This window comes from Pararge aegeria, chromosome 2 (genome assembly GCF_905163445.1).
Source record: "Pararge aegeria chromosome 2, ilParAegt1.1, whole genome shotgun sequence".
NCBI classification, from domain to species: domain Eukaryota; kingdom Metazoa; phylum Arthropoda; class Insecta; order Lepidoptera; family Nymphalidae; genus Pararge; species Pararge aegeria.
Genome location: NC_053181.1, coordinates 1,979,496 through 1,995,340, shown reverse-complemented (window position 1 = coordinate 1,995,340; position 15,845 = coordinate 1,979,496). Strand labels below are relative to the sequence as shown.

Below are 15,845 nucleotides of genomic sequence, written 5' to 3'. Positions count from 1 at the left end.
ATGGATCCACAATTATATTAGTGTATAATTTTATACGCAATTAATTTATCAGTTTGGCAATTCTTTTGCAACTCACATCAACCGGGTTAATGTGAATAATTACAAGCTTTATTTTGAGTATTCGTCACACGTCGATAATCAACAGAATAATAATTACCTAATTAGGTGCTTTTAATGGTACTAAAATTATTCGTGCACAATGATTGCGAAGTCATTTTACTTTTTGAATTCAGAAAAGGAGGAGGCTCTTAATTAAACCCATAAGAATGTACCTATACTCTTTGATTATGATAAGACTTTTTAGAAAACAATTTTTATGGCCTAGGTCATTGGAGTCGGTTTTGGTTTCATTAAACAATCTTTTTTATTATAATTGTACGGCCGATTGGCGAAGTGGGCAGCTACCCTGCTTTCTGAGTCCAAGGTCGTGGGTTCGATTCTTACAATTGGAAAATGTTTGTATGTTTTTCAGTATTTTTCAGTGTTTGGATGTTAATAATACTTATAGTAATACTTATAGTGTTTATATAAATTATTCATAAAAATATTCATCCGTCCTCTTTGTACCCATAATTGTTTATCACAAGCTATGCTTAGCCATCGCCCCCCAACCAGATCTGACCAGAAAAAAATAAAAATTCCCAAACTGTCTTTGGCGTGCACAAACCCGTGTTATAAAGTGCAGGAGGTCTTAATAATGAGTTTTATACGATTTTATTGTATTACTGAAGTACCTTCAGCTGTGTAAAGTGCTGATGTTATTCAAACTCTTCAATAGATATTTATTGGAAATAACTTAAAACCGTTGCAAAAAAATCAAGAAACAAAAAAACAAACCATCAACTCAAGAAAACAAAACTAACGAATCCAAAATGATTTCAATATTGTTAGTATTATAGCTATTAATAATAATCACACATGAAATAAAAAATGCTTTAAAACCAAACGAAAAATGACCTCATTAATATATTTGTTTTGAATGTTTATACCTAAAGAAAACGCTGATTAAGAATTCAAAGAACGTAAACAATTCCAAATGCGTACAATTTCCTGTACGACATTCAGCAAACGAGGTGTGCCACTTAATAAATTATTTAATGCAGATACTAGTATCTGCGCTAATAGTATATAATGAACTGCAATAAAATAAGTAAACAAAACAGTTAGGTGATAGATAAGAGATTTGAAATAAAGCATTATGTTGATAAGTTCAAACTCGGTTAAGTCTATCAATACTGGTTTAGGCATTGTAAGAATTATACAATTACTGACGAGTGGCGCAGTGGGCAGCGACCCTGCTTTCTGTGTCCAAGGTCGTGGGTTCGATTCCCACAACTGGAAAATGTTTGTGTGATGAACATTAATGTTTTTCACTATACAGGTGTATATTAATACACCCAGACACTGAAAAAGTATTTATGTGTATTATATTCATAAAAAAAATATTCATCACTTAACTTAGTACCCATAGCACAAGCAACGCTTACTTTGGGGCTAGATGGCGATGTGTGTATTGTCGTAGTTTATTTATTTATTTATAAAAAGCCTACCCTTAAGTTTTTATAACTCGTACAGGAGATTTTCTTGATTTGATATCATCTGCGTACCCTGTGCATACCCTCTATTCACGCCACTGAGTCTGTGGTATACTGTGGGCATAAATTATTTTGTAGCTTGTATATTACCTGACACTATCTATACTTATAATCATTTCCAAAATTCAAAATTCTTGTATTTCAAGTAGGCCTATAAGCTTTGCAATGTCAAGTCTGTCTGTTTGTATTGACTCTGCCACCGGTTCAGAAGGCAGATTCTACCGAGAAAGAGCCGGCAAGAAACTCAGCAGTCTTCACACATCAACTATTTACGTTTTACCATTGATTTTTCTGAAATTTTGATGAAAACGGAGCCGGATGCTTCCAAGCAACCTTGTCATTAAAAATATAAAGTATATTTAGTGTCTTTGTTTTGCAGTCTAGTCGTGATAATTGAATTAACAGATATATTCACTTTTAAATTCACATTAAAATTAGTAGTGCCTTACGGAAATCTCCTAAAAATGTCCAACCAACTCGAAGATCTGAGATCTATTGAATAAGGAAAATGAATATCTTGGCGTTCATATAATAATTTTGTTACCTGTTTTCCAATTCGCTTAGCGGCTTGTTCTCAGAAATGCCTAGATGCCGTTAAGCAAATGCCTATCTCATGACAAGGTAATTTTAAGACCGTAGTACTTAACAACCTCTTATAAGCACCTTTTCTATCTTTGCGAGTTTTGTGTACAACGCATTAAAACTCAAGAGTTTTAAGTATACGATTGTAGTTATCGCCATCATCTCACTATTATGTACATATTTTTCGTGTAATTCGAAAGTGTCATTTACGAGCTTACTTTAGGACTAGATGGCGACGTGTTTGTTGTCGTAGTATATTTATTATTATCTATATATATAAAAGAAAGTTGTGTTAGTTACACCATTTATAACTCAAGGGCGGCTGGACCGATATTTTTTTTTTGATTTCGCTTAGTCCGGAATATAATAAGTATTAAAATATAACATTCATCAAAAAAAAAGATCCGCGGTACGAAGTTTGCCGAGACAGCTAGTTTATTAAACCGTTTTTTTTATTTATTTATTATTTAATTAGTTCGCTAGCCTTCTTGGGCCATCTGTCATTTCTTATATTTGCTTCAAACTCAATAACAATACCTTACAAATAAACTTGGCATAAAGTCGGAATAGTTCTGCAGTGTTTTGTCACACTGCAACTGTGAGTACCTTCAGTCAGAGCATCTGTCAGAGTATGTGTAAATAAACTATCATCGTATCAACCCATTACCGGCCAAGTAGAGACAGGAGTACCGTGCCTTGTAATACAGTACAAGGCACGGTTCTCCTGTCAGAATGAAAATGGTTTAGGCCGTCGCACGCTGGCCAAGTATTCATTGGTAGACTTAACACGCCTTTGAGAACTGAATATATAATTCAGTTTTCGCGCGGTAGTTTTTTCAGTCACGTAGACTGTCTATTAAGGAAGGTATAATTTGTTTGCGTATGCTACTGCCTCAATTAGAATCTTCATTTGTGAAAAAAACAATATGGTAGTTACATTTTTAAATGAAAAACATCGTGCGGTATAATAAAACAGTAGACATTTTTTTTTAATATGTTATTGTTGACAGATAATCAATAAACTGTACACTTATTTAGTTACATTTTAGTTGGCAGGTAGATTTTCGATACTTTTGATATAAGGCACCTTATCTCGTATATTAGCAGTATACTATGAAATAAATCATTTTCGAAATTGGCATCGACTGGGGGCAATCGATTAATCACTTGGTTGGCTGTCGATTGAATCGGAATCGCACTTTCATACAGCCTTGGACCCACATTCCTTTTTGCCAAGGGCTGTCAACATTGAAAAAACCAAGTTTTTACATAATAATTAGTTCCGGGTTTGTCATTGTTTGTATTCAACGTGGTTTTTTTAGTCAAACGTGAGTATTTTAAACAAGTCCTGACGTAAATTTTACCTTATGTAATATTCTAGTTATAACCAACGATTTTTCTAACGATAAATAAAAAAAAAAAATCCTGTATATTTTTCTAAATACATAAAACTTTATTTTCGGTTCTGTTCAGTACTTCCAAAGATAAGGCACAGACTGACAAACAAAATAACTGCATAATTAATCTATTAGTAGATATCCGTGTAGTTTACTGCATACCCAGGTGAAGTACAATCTGTGATGATTTGAATTTTTTCAGAATATCTATCCGAATATAATAAATTATAAGAATAATATATTATTATTATATTTTTTCCTCTGTGAATGCGTTAACTTCGGTTGGCTAGCTTTTTAACTTAGACTAATAAGCGTGTCTTTATTCAACAAATTGTGGTTATTGCGGTAACACGCATATAATTTTGTCTTTTAAAGGGTTTTCAATGTCACTACGATCGTCTATTATAACTTGCATTTTAAAGTGCATCCGACTATACGAGTATACCAAAACACGAGTACGTATATTTTTTTTTAGAAATTGTTTTACTATTTTAATTTTATTTTTGATAAGCTGTTTTCATCATGATTCAGCCTATTTCAGTCCACTGCTGGACTAAGGCCTCTTCATTTGAAAACTGTTTTCCTAATACATAGAGAGAATTATCGAAAGTGGTAGCCCTACCAGCGACAGGTTTGTTGAGAAAACCGGACATTTCGTCGAGGATTGGTATTTCTCAGCACACAAGCCTTTCCTTTGATGGCGCTCTCCGACTCCCCACCCAATACTACTCTCTTTGTAATCGGTTAAATGGCACTGGGGCGGTGAGGAAGTGCTTGCTCGATACCTGACTTGTAAAGTTTTGTAATATAACGCACGTAGTATTGTTTTAGTGCCCTATTAAAATTAAATCGTTGCGTAATCGTATGTGTACTATTATGACGATCTCCCTGGTACAGTGGAGAGCACTGTGGTTTTAGGTTGGATGTCTCGGGTCCGATTCCCAGCAAGGGCATTTTGGGAATTGATTATTTCTGAATGTTCTCTGGTTTGGTCTGGTTGGAGGCTGTGGCTAGTAACCACCCTAAAGCCAAAAACGTGCTGCTAAGCGATTTAGAGTAGCGGTACGTCGCGTAGAAATTGACTAGGGGTATGGTTTTAATATATCTGCCATACTCCCTAACAAGATAGCCTGATATCACCTTAGACTGAATTATCACTTACCACCAGGTGAGATTGCAGTCAAGGACTTACTTGTAGTGTAATAAATAATGTAACCTTTCCTATGTAATCATATGTGAATATATTTATATATCATCATTAATATATACAGTTATAATCAGACATCAAACGCCATATTAATTCATCAGTTACCTACTCTTTAGCTATTGTACATCGGGTTGCTGGTCGTTGGACCGATTATTAAAGTACTGTTTTAATTTTCAGCTAGTCAACACACTGCTTAGCATAAATAAAAAATATAATAGTGGTTCCGTGCCTTGTTAAATAAATGAATGTATAACTTGATCAATCCGAAAACACATTGTGTTTGTAAAGAGCTGATTTTTATAAATATGTACTAGTTAGTGACGTAGTTTTAGTTATAAACAATCGTTTATTTGTTATATGCATATAATATACGCGTAACAGAATTACGAAATAATATTGGAGGGTGCATATTTCATAAGGAATCACCCTTAAAAAAATATTAAATCAAAAGAAGCAGATTTATTTTTCCATATAAACGAATTCAAAACGTTTTAATTGTTTACTTATGACAACCCTATTGAAGGTAAAAGACCGACACGAGCATAGTACCTACCTACGTTACGCGACGCGTAATAAAGTGGCTGAAGTCACATGATTTTAATTTTGCATGTGATGGAATGTACCTATCTGATTTCTTTCAGTAAAAACGGGCAGTGGTTTACTCAAAACTATTAGGTTTTAGTTTTCACAGATAAATCTCATAGATAGTACATAATGTACCTCTAAAGCCTGTTAAGAATTATTTCGGTTTTCATTTAAGTACACGTTGTATAGACAAAAAATATCTACTTTTACGTTTGTTTGTTTTATTTTTTCATTATCATTCAAGCTAAACATTTCAAGTCGATCACATTAATAATGTAACCTCTATATACCACTCCTCTATATTGTGACAGACGAACAAAGATCCACATAAGCAGCCAAGAAAAAAAAATATTTTGTTCGCTGCCCATAAGGGTTCTTTTTACCATTTTGGTAGCGGAACGCTAAAAAGAAAATCGGTCCCCAATCAGAAGAGAAAATCGTACTTAACTCTTTTGTCTATACCTATTCATATATTGACATAAAAAGTACTCGCACTTTTTTATTGTTTCTTCTATTAATAATCATATAAATGGCGTAAAATTAAAATGGCATATCAAACGCACAGTGGACGTAGCGCCACTCGAGCGTGGCTTTGGCGTCCAGTCGGCCGCGCCGTTACATTGGCTAACGGGACCGGGCGTCGATTCGTGAGCTTCAGCTCATCTCACTCGAGGGATTCAAGGTTATGGGACTAGAAGAAGCAGGTCGCATTATGGGTCAAGGGCGCACGAAACTGCCGCTTGGAATTCTTACCAATATTATTAAACTTAAAGAAATTGGTATACTTACAGTAGCCTTGCAAATTGCATTATATTTATAATAATATATTCTTAATAAATAAAACATTAGTAGTTATTAACAAAAAGTCGATATAAACAATCGACTTACTAGAAACGGATATAAATTAGTGATATCTGCATATCGTCTGAGAGAGGTACAAATACCTTTGTGGGGATGGATATGCTTGAATTACATGATACCGAAGGTAATATTAGATCTATCTTTAAACAATATATTTAAACACATTTAACCAATGGTGGTGACTACACGATTGATGAATTCCTTAACGAAAAGGCTGCTTTGAAGCAGGCCACTCCCCTCTCATCTCTCAAAAAAATTCATAATTCATTTATTTCAAGTAGGCCTAATATAAGCACTTTTGAAACGTCAAGTCTGTCCGTTTGTAGTGACTCTACCACCGGTTCGGAAGGCAGATTCTACCGAGAAGAAGCCGGCAAGAAACTCAGCAGTTGCTCTTTTCCAACATCAACAATTTACATTTTACATTTTAACATTCATTTTTCTATCTTGTGAGAGCTGAAAGCGGAGCCGGATGCTTCCAAGCAACCTTGTCATTAAGAAATTCACAAAATAGAAACATTCTAAAGATTGTTAAACCATAAAATGATGAATAAATATACCTACTATGACAAAGGTAAGCTTGTGTTATGGGTACTAAGATAACTGATGAATATTTTTATGAATAATTGTGATCTTATAAGGGAAGTTCCTGGGTTGGATCCCCGTTAAGGGCAAATTCGGAATTTATAATTTCTACGACCTTCGGTGGTTACCACCCTTCCGACAAAGATGTGCCGCAAATCCGGTAAGATCTCCCGATCAAACGGATTAAGGATATGGATTTAATATAACAACCGTACCCCCGGATAGATTAGCCCGCTACCATCCGCATCATAACTTACCACCAGGTGAGTTTTTTTTTTAAATCTAAAACAATCGCTTAGCGGCTCGTATTTGTCGGTAGGGTGGTTACTAAGCCACGGCCGAAGCTTCCACCAGACCAGAGTAAATTTAGAAATCATAAATTCCCAAATCGCCCATGCGAACTCGAGACCTCCGGGATTGCAGAAAAGGACTAACTTGTAGTGGAATAAAAAAAAATATTAGGTAACTGTTTAATTGATGTACTTTATATTATATCTATCGATTGTCAAAGTCATCGAAGCCTGTTCTGTAATTATGTCGTAATGATCGCCGACATTACATCGAGATAAACACGTGTTTTTATTAAAACTATCGGCTCTATAACGAACATGTAATTTCTCTTTTGACCGGTATGATTCTACTATTTTTATTGGACTTTCTATTTAATACTCTACGTGATGACTCTATTACGTGTGTCGATAGCAATCTGACTGACAATGATTATAAAAGGCAAAAAGAAGGCTGATTGTAATTATTCTTCGATTTCATTTCCGTTTCGTACTAACACATTATCATTAGAGCCTCATTCAATTACGTAATAGGTACTAGAATACAGCGGGACATTAATGTTACGTAACGTGTGACTGTTTTGTTCAAAGGTACTCTAAACTTAACACATTTCGCCTTATTATTTAGTTTCACATTTTAAAATGTGTGCGTTCGTGTGACAAACGATTTTTATTATGTAAATAACTATTCCATACTTCGCACCATTCATTCACGGAATACAAATGTATCGACAAAATGACCTACTGAGCCAATTTTTATTACTTACATTGAAAAAAAACAAGTAATAAAATATTATATGACGGCCGATTGGCGCAGTGGGCAGCGACCCTGCTCTCTGAGTCCAAGGCTGTAAGTTCGATTCCCACCACTGGAAAATGTTTGTGTGATGAGCATGAATGTTTTTCAGTGTCTGGGTGTTAATATGTATTTTCTAAGTATTTATGTATATATAATTCATAAAAATATTCATCAGTCATCTTAGTACCCATAACACAAACTACGCTTACTTTGGGGCTAGGTGGCGATGTGTGTATTGTCGTAGTATATTTAATATTATTATTATTTATTACATCTCAAATACTATAAAGAAAATATAAACATATTGTAACGTTTATTAATAAACAAGAGCAAACTTTATTTACTTAAATCCGCGACAGGCGACTGACAGACTGTCAATTCGAAAGTTTTTATTTTGGGCCTACATAAAATAAATAAAGTTTGAATTTTAACCATAAGGCACGTAATAATAATGTGTGATTTATTTTCTAATTAAATTTCATACGCAACATCACAGAGACTATGCACATTTTTGTTTCTACGGCCCAAAAATGCTAAATTCTGATAATGAACTTCCATATATATATTTCATCTGTATCATTAATTCCGAAAAACTGCCTTGTACATTTGCTTGTATATTGTGTTTTATTTTATTTATTGATAACTACTGTTAATTTAACAATTAAAATAAAAGAAGAACAGAAAAAAAAGCTATGAGCAAAATACAAAAACAATGTTTTTGAATGTGACATGAAAGCTTCATGTATCAAATGAGTAACTCATTCATTCTATCAATCGATAATTTAATAGTAAAGAGTAAGTTACCAATCGCAATCACCACACGAGATCCGTGCAGTGCGACTGTCGAATGACCGTCAAATTCACTTATTGCTTCACGGGTTGCGTAAGATCGGCCATTATCGACCGGCCGATGAATAGATAGGAATTATTACGCCGACACCGGTGTTATTGTCGGTATAAAATGTCGGTATAAATTAGCGCGACTGCACTTAGCGGCGGGTCGGAAATTGCTGAATGTGACAGTACAAACGCTATGGAATAAGATAGATTGTGCGGATGGAGGCTTATCGCGGTCTTTATATTCACTGTGGTATTATGAAACAGATGCAGTAAGGATTGCACGAGTACCCCGTGAAACGCTTAAGGCTAGGTGCCAGTCAAACTTTTTCTATAAACTCTTTATTGCACACCAAAAAAAAAATTACTCCCACCAGACAAAAGTGTATCGTTATGGAAAGTATCTGATGATCCTAAATAGTTAGGTATTCAAGCACTAAAACAAACCAGTTGATATCAAGGTCACCAAGGTCTCGGCGCCAAGGGTCCGCTACATGGCGACCGGCCCACAAATTAAGCAGCCACCGTTACATTCCACGTCGCAAAAAACCTCTAACTAACCATCAGATCCCGTTTCTGAGTTATGGGGCTATAGAGATTATCTAAGAGAAAAAAACACGGGCTCCCCTGATCAGGTCCTCAGGCATCTTAATAATAAGATCTGTTTTATCTCTAACGTCCGATGTTAATTTACCTATTTATTTTGTTGAGACATTAGTCTATCCCTCATCTGATATTTAGAAGTGATTAATAGATATTAAACTCATTGACCTATCGCGAATATACAGAATAAAATAAGCTTACATACCTATAAAATTTTTTGACAATCATCTTTGTGGATCTTCCAAGTATACGTGACATTGGCAAAATGTAACGTGCCGATTTGGCACACCTAAAAGCCAAAAAAAAGCAAAAGAAAAAGAAGAACAACATATTATCAAATAACTGATGAGAGGTTAGTAACCGGCAACCCCACATTTGGGCACAGGGGGAATCCGGCCACCTTTTTTTATCTACAGGAAGAGTAGGAAAATTTTGATTAGGTACTTTAGGTACCTACAGTTAATATTATCTGTCACAGTAAGTGTTACTTGTATCTACATCGTATCGCCCTACTGCTCCTTACAATATATGTGGATAGTGTTGTGAATTACATATTAACCCCATTTTTTTCTTTTTGTTAAATTTAAGAGCTAATGTTGTAATATGTAAGTGTTTTCTGTCCCAAATAAAAAAAAAAAAAAAATTAAAAAAAAATTAGCTTTTTAAAGTTTTTAGCGGAAAATTTTGGATTATACTTATTGATTATTAATTTCGGGCGTAAATTGACCTTCCAGTAGGTACTGCGATCTTCAATTTGCTCTTTGGAATTGTTTCTAAGTTACATATTTCGATCTGCCACGTTTACGTTTTCCTTCCCCTATAGGTACCGGTAACCACGATAGTTCATTAAACAAATTCGCAAACCAATTACCTACTACATATTCATTCGTTATCACTTCGATCAAATCTCCGGGCCGGTAATGGTTACCATTAGTTTTTTTATTCCTAATATATGGTAGTAAAAGTATCGGTTATAGTATCAGAGTTCTCTTCTGTCCTGAAATAAGTTAATGTGTCTGAATAAAAATAATAATATCATCATGATCAGCCGATTAACGTTACAGTATATAGACCCACCATGCTCCTCCAATGCGGGTTTACGGGCTTTACTCATAATTTAACCTAAGCTATAAGAAGTCCTGCGTTTCTACGATGAACAGCCAGGCCGATCCTATGCGAAAAAAAATTTGCTACTCATTTTAATTTTATTGAACGGAAAATATTCGATATCCGATTATCCGGTCAATTATATACATTGTAGATATTTATGCAATGATATAAAAAAGTAATAAGTTCAAACCTAACTTAGTTGTACAAAACAAGTTAAACGAACATCCGATAACGTTTTAATACATCTGTAAAAAGAGTATTTTCCTGTAAAATAACCGTCTGCGGATAACAAATGTTGTTGACCTCAGTAGTTACACGTATATCTTGGTGACATCATGGAAGATTCACCTCCGGTACTTAGGTCACTTGACTCGGAACGCAATTTTTAAAATAATGTTAATGATTTTTGCACGCTAATCTTGGCTGAATATGTGGATCATGAATTACGCATAAAATCTATGTTTTTTGTACAATGTTCAAGCAAAATTTAATAAATAAAATATGGACTGCTAAAACATAATAATAATCTATTTTTATTTCTTTATTATTATTTATATAAAAGAGAAAGTGTGCGGGTATGTTTCGTATAGGCTCCGAAACGGCTGGACCGATTTTAATGAAACTTTCAGAGAATCTCCGGATTGACCTGGCGAGTAATCCTGTAAAGTTTAGTGACGATCGGAGCACTCCTATTTTTGAATTGTCAAACTGTCAAATACATCTTTTATTTACTATGATGATATTCTATTGTTGGGTGTATTTGGGTGTATAATGATCTTCACCCGCTCGAGAAGAGAATAGAAGAGAATGAATAGGGAGAGAAATAAATGATTTAACATATTATGAGACTCAAATTAAAAAATGTAATGATGTAAGTTTATTGTTTAAATAAAATAAAGCAAAATCTAGCCCGGCGAAGCGGGCTGGGTACGCTAGTAGCTAATAAAAACTGAGAAAAAAAGATTAATGAACGCAACGATTTTAACTACTTCCTTGTGCTGTGCTGAATATAAGTGGGAAGTCCGAGTGCGATTCCCATCAGGGAAAAATTGGGAATTTATAATATTTAAATTTTCTCGGGCTTCACCCGTGGCTAGTAGGGTAGGGTGGTACCAACAAGGACGTCCCGCCGAGCGATTAGCGTTTCGGTAAGAGGCCGCATAGAAAACAATTAGGGTATTACCTTACCTAACCTTCCCTAACAAACGGGCTCAATTGTAGAGGAATAAAAAAAAATGTTTAGTTAGAGCATAAGGGGTTGGCGGGCTTTGTCGATGATTATCTCATGTTAGTCATAATAACCGGGATAGTTTGTCGTTGCCCACAAAAAAAAAGCCCACGCACATATCATTAAAATCGAGTAGGTAGTATAATTGAGAGCTCTGAGCTCAATGTCCAGTTTTTGTCTGTGGCCTGTCACGTCCTGGGAACCGGCCTACTTACAAATTATTATTGTAATTTGTTATTGTGTACACTAGGGCTCAGGGCTGCCTCTTATAACATCTCAGTGTGCTTTGATTTTGAGTTAGTAAATTTTTGAAGTTATACTTCTTTAGAGGCGTTAGGAAAAAATAATGGGAGTGAAATTATACGATGTAACGAAATGCGCGCGCACATGGTTACACGATTTTAACAGGATGAAGGTAGTCGCGAAACCGAGTGAGAGGGGAATACATCGTCCGCCAGCTCACTTTTTACGATGCACGCGCACACCGTTACAAAAACACCCCCACCCTGCAGTTAGCTATAGTAAGTTTAGTATAGCAGTTAAACTTGATGGTCCGTTAATGAGATATCTAATTAGCGTTATAATAAAATTGTCAATGTATTAAATACCTTCTTTCTATTGTCAGTGTCGTTACTCAAAATTTTTGAAAAGGTTTTTATTTTTGCTACGCCAAAAAGGCACAACTTCTAACGCCTGTACTTAAATACACCTCATGTTTTTATTTACTGTCACTGTCAAATACTCTGTATATTAGCAAATTCTCGTAAAACGGTTACTTCTAAATTACCGTAAACTTATTTAGGAAAACATTTCATCATTCAGCACGCATGTGTTGGAGAGAGACTAGTTTTACTTTATTGGTTGTTCGTCTTATGTTTTGTTATTTATTTATTTATTTTACATCTTGTTAGTACGGCAGGGCCGCTTACACTAACTAGATAGAACTAGATAATTAATGGACAACTATAAGACTAATTTATGAAAGATGACATTAAGCATTATAAAACATTATAAAATGTTATGTCATAATCGGTTTTGAGTGTTCAATAAAAAAATCCCATTTAGCGCTGGGCATTTTGTTCTTTAAATTTTTAGGCTTATTGTAAAATATAATTTGACCCTTTTCAAGTAGTTTAATTGATAAACCGATTAAAATCAAAATCTCGTTAGCACTTTAAGTCTAGAATTAGTTATGTTTATGAATTTGGATGTATCCAAAAATCTATATTTATATATCTATATTTTTGGATACATCCATTTTTATTTAGTTATGTTATGTTTAATTTGTGTAATTATTTATTAAATAATACTGAGTGATCTAATTCAAGAAGGATATAAACTAAATGTGTGCGTGACATCCCTGAGAAAAGCGTTTACGTACGCCTCTGCTTTTATGACATGTAGGCCGTTTTAATGGACACTAATGGTACCTATATTAGGTATCTATTTCAAGGCATTAAAGTTCAAAATAACAATGTTTTTAATATGTAATATCGCAAAGACCTTGTTGGGGGAATGATTTTAATTAGTTCAATTTAAATTTTATTGAGTCATGGTCTATTTCGATTGTTAACTGTTTTTGTCATATAAGAAAATAAGTTTGGGTCAAGGTTCAATAATTTTAGTTCTATTTTTAAATTTCGATTGTGTTCTGCAATTAACTTACTTGTAGGTGTACTACCATTAACAGACATAATGTCTGTTTTTTACTATCAACGTTTATGATGGTAAAAAAATTTGATTGAATTCGTTTCTGAGTTATTTTTGTAGTATAAATCTAGGAACCACGCCCGTCAGCAGACTGGAACACAGCATTGCAACAATGCTGCTTAGCGGCAGAAATTATCATGGTGGTAGTATTACCCATACAGCATGAATAGTCCATTTCTGGAGCACGAATATATAATATAACCAATCTCTACTGCTTTTGCTCATAACAAAATACTCTGTGACATAATGACAAATTTACTAAAATAGTCATTTATTAGTTAATTTAATTGTCTATGATAATAATAATAATAATATTTTTTTTTATTTGGTAACTATGACCCATCTACACTATTATATATAACAGAATAATTAAAAACTAAACTAAATTAAGATAAAAACTTATATTATAAATTAAAAAAAAAACTTAAGTACATGAAATATTAATATTGAATATACAAAAAGTTACAAATTACAATGTCTACCTCCTGGCAGCTGAACGTGGAGTTTAATATAAAGCCTGTAAATCGGAGAGTCGTATCTATTTATTAATGCTTTGAGAATGCCGTTATGTTTATTGTGTATGTTTTATTTATTATTATTTAAACTCTTTATTTGTAAACCACTACACAGTTAGGAAAATAAAGGACGAATAGCGAGTAACACAAAACCCGGTGTAGAATACAAAAGGCGGCCTTATCGCTTAAAAGCGATCTCTGCCAGGCAACCTTAGGATTAGTACAACAAGAGCGAGGAAAAATAGGTGGTGTAAAATTATTATAAACGTACATTCAAATAACTACATACACACAGGTTTCGACATGTGATATTTGGTGAATATTAACAATTTATACATCGCTATTAAATAAATATATTACGACAATACGCACGTCGCCATCTAGCCCCAAAGTAAGCGAAGCTTGTTTTATAGGTACCAGGATAACTGATGAATATTTTTTATGAATAAAATATACATTAATACTTATAGAATACGGATAAACATTCAACCAAACTACTAAACACTAAAAAACATTAATCACCCAAACATTTTCCAATTTTGGAAATCGAACCCACGGCCTCCATCGGCCTTCGTAAAAATAAAAAGAGGCTTTGTATTTGCAAAAAATTTAAGCAAAGGTATATTCTATATGGACCATTCAAGGGGATTCCGAAGACTTTTTCAAATCGAGGAATTTGTTATATTGAGGTGCGTTATATTATTAAGGCTGCACTGTAAAAGGCCGTACGGCTAACGGTCTCGATATTGGCTATCGGACGTGTTTGTGAACTGTTACTTCCTATTATCTGTATTTACATACGGTTTAGAACTATGCACGGTTATACGCGCCTCAAACTGTGTTGGTCCGAGAGATCGTTTAGTTTGAAGGAGATACAATAAAAGTTTACGGCAGCCATAACAAATGTTTATGGTGTGGTTTATACATTTTTTTATACGCAATAATAATAATTCTAGCTAAATATTATAAATTTGAAAGTGTGTTTGTTTGTTTGTCTTTACGCCCTTACAGTCGCGCTAATTGGCAACCTATTGACTTATTTTTTGCCATAGTATAATTCAAAAGACGGAGAGTATCATAGGCTACTTTGTATCCAAAAAAAACAACCCGTGTGTTCTTCGTCTTGTTCTTCTCGAATTAAGAATTTCAATGAATTAAGAACGTACAGAATCCTCATTCAGCCATTATTGTATGCAGTGTATTGTGCCCGAAAACAGTGAAAACGCCCCGCGCACGTCTCACTTTACACTCGCGCAATGTTGCTAGCTCAAAAACTTTTTCCCATTTTCCCATTTTATGGGGAATGTTTAGAGAATTAGACGGGCTAGCCCTTTGTTCGAGTAACCATTCTAAAGTGGAGTGGTTTTTGATGCTTCACACGGCTTTATTTATATAAAACCTTAAAAATGCGGATGTAGAACGCGCGCATAGTTTTCATGGATACCTTCAAAAATGTCCCACGAGCCATAGTAACATATAAGCGTCTTTGGCAAAAATAAGCATTTTGAAGCGGAAACGACATAAATAAACCTTGAAACAGCCGTTAAGTTTTAACAAGAACTGATGGTAATTACGTACCAGTGGTAAATGTCATGGCGTCCGGCCTTGGCAGTAATCGCTTATGCCATTACCGTTTGCCAGAATATAATGGAGGAAGGAAGGGTTTGACAGAGGATGCAATAGATTTTCCAAGATTTTAGCAACAATTGTCATGTCATGAATTTTCTTAATAATACAGTGTTTCAACTCTCAAAATACAAAGCACCGAATTTCCCATTCAAACAACTGACTGCTCAGTTCCACAGCCGTTATCAAATCTTATCTGAATCAGTCGCGGCAGAGCATAGACAATAGACGGTAAGACTTTCATTCAAAAACTAAGAGGACCACAGATAAAAAACATTAATTCTGGCGGTAATCACGACAATCGCGTTCTGATAAAAA

The 15,845-nt window shown here is 34.4% G+C and overlaps 1 protein-coding gene across 2 annotated transcripts in view; it reads left to right on the top strand.

Annotated features, from left to right (window-relative positions):
* LOC120628986 (rho GTPase-activating protein conundrum) overlaps window positions 1–15,845 on the top strand; it is a 93,437-nt gene that overhangs the window by 23,306 nt on the left and 54,286 nt on the right. The window lies entirely within an intron of this gene.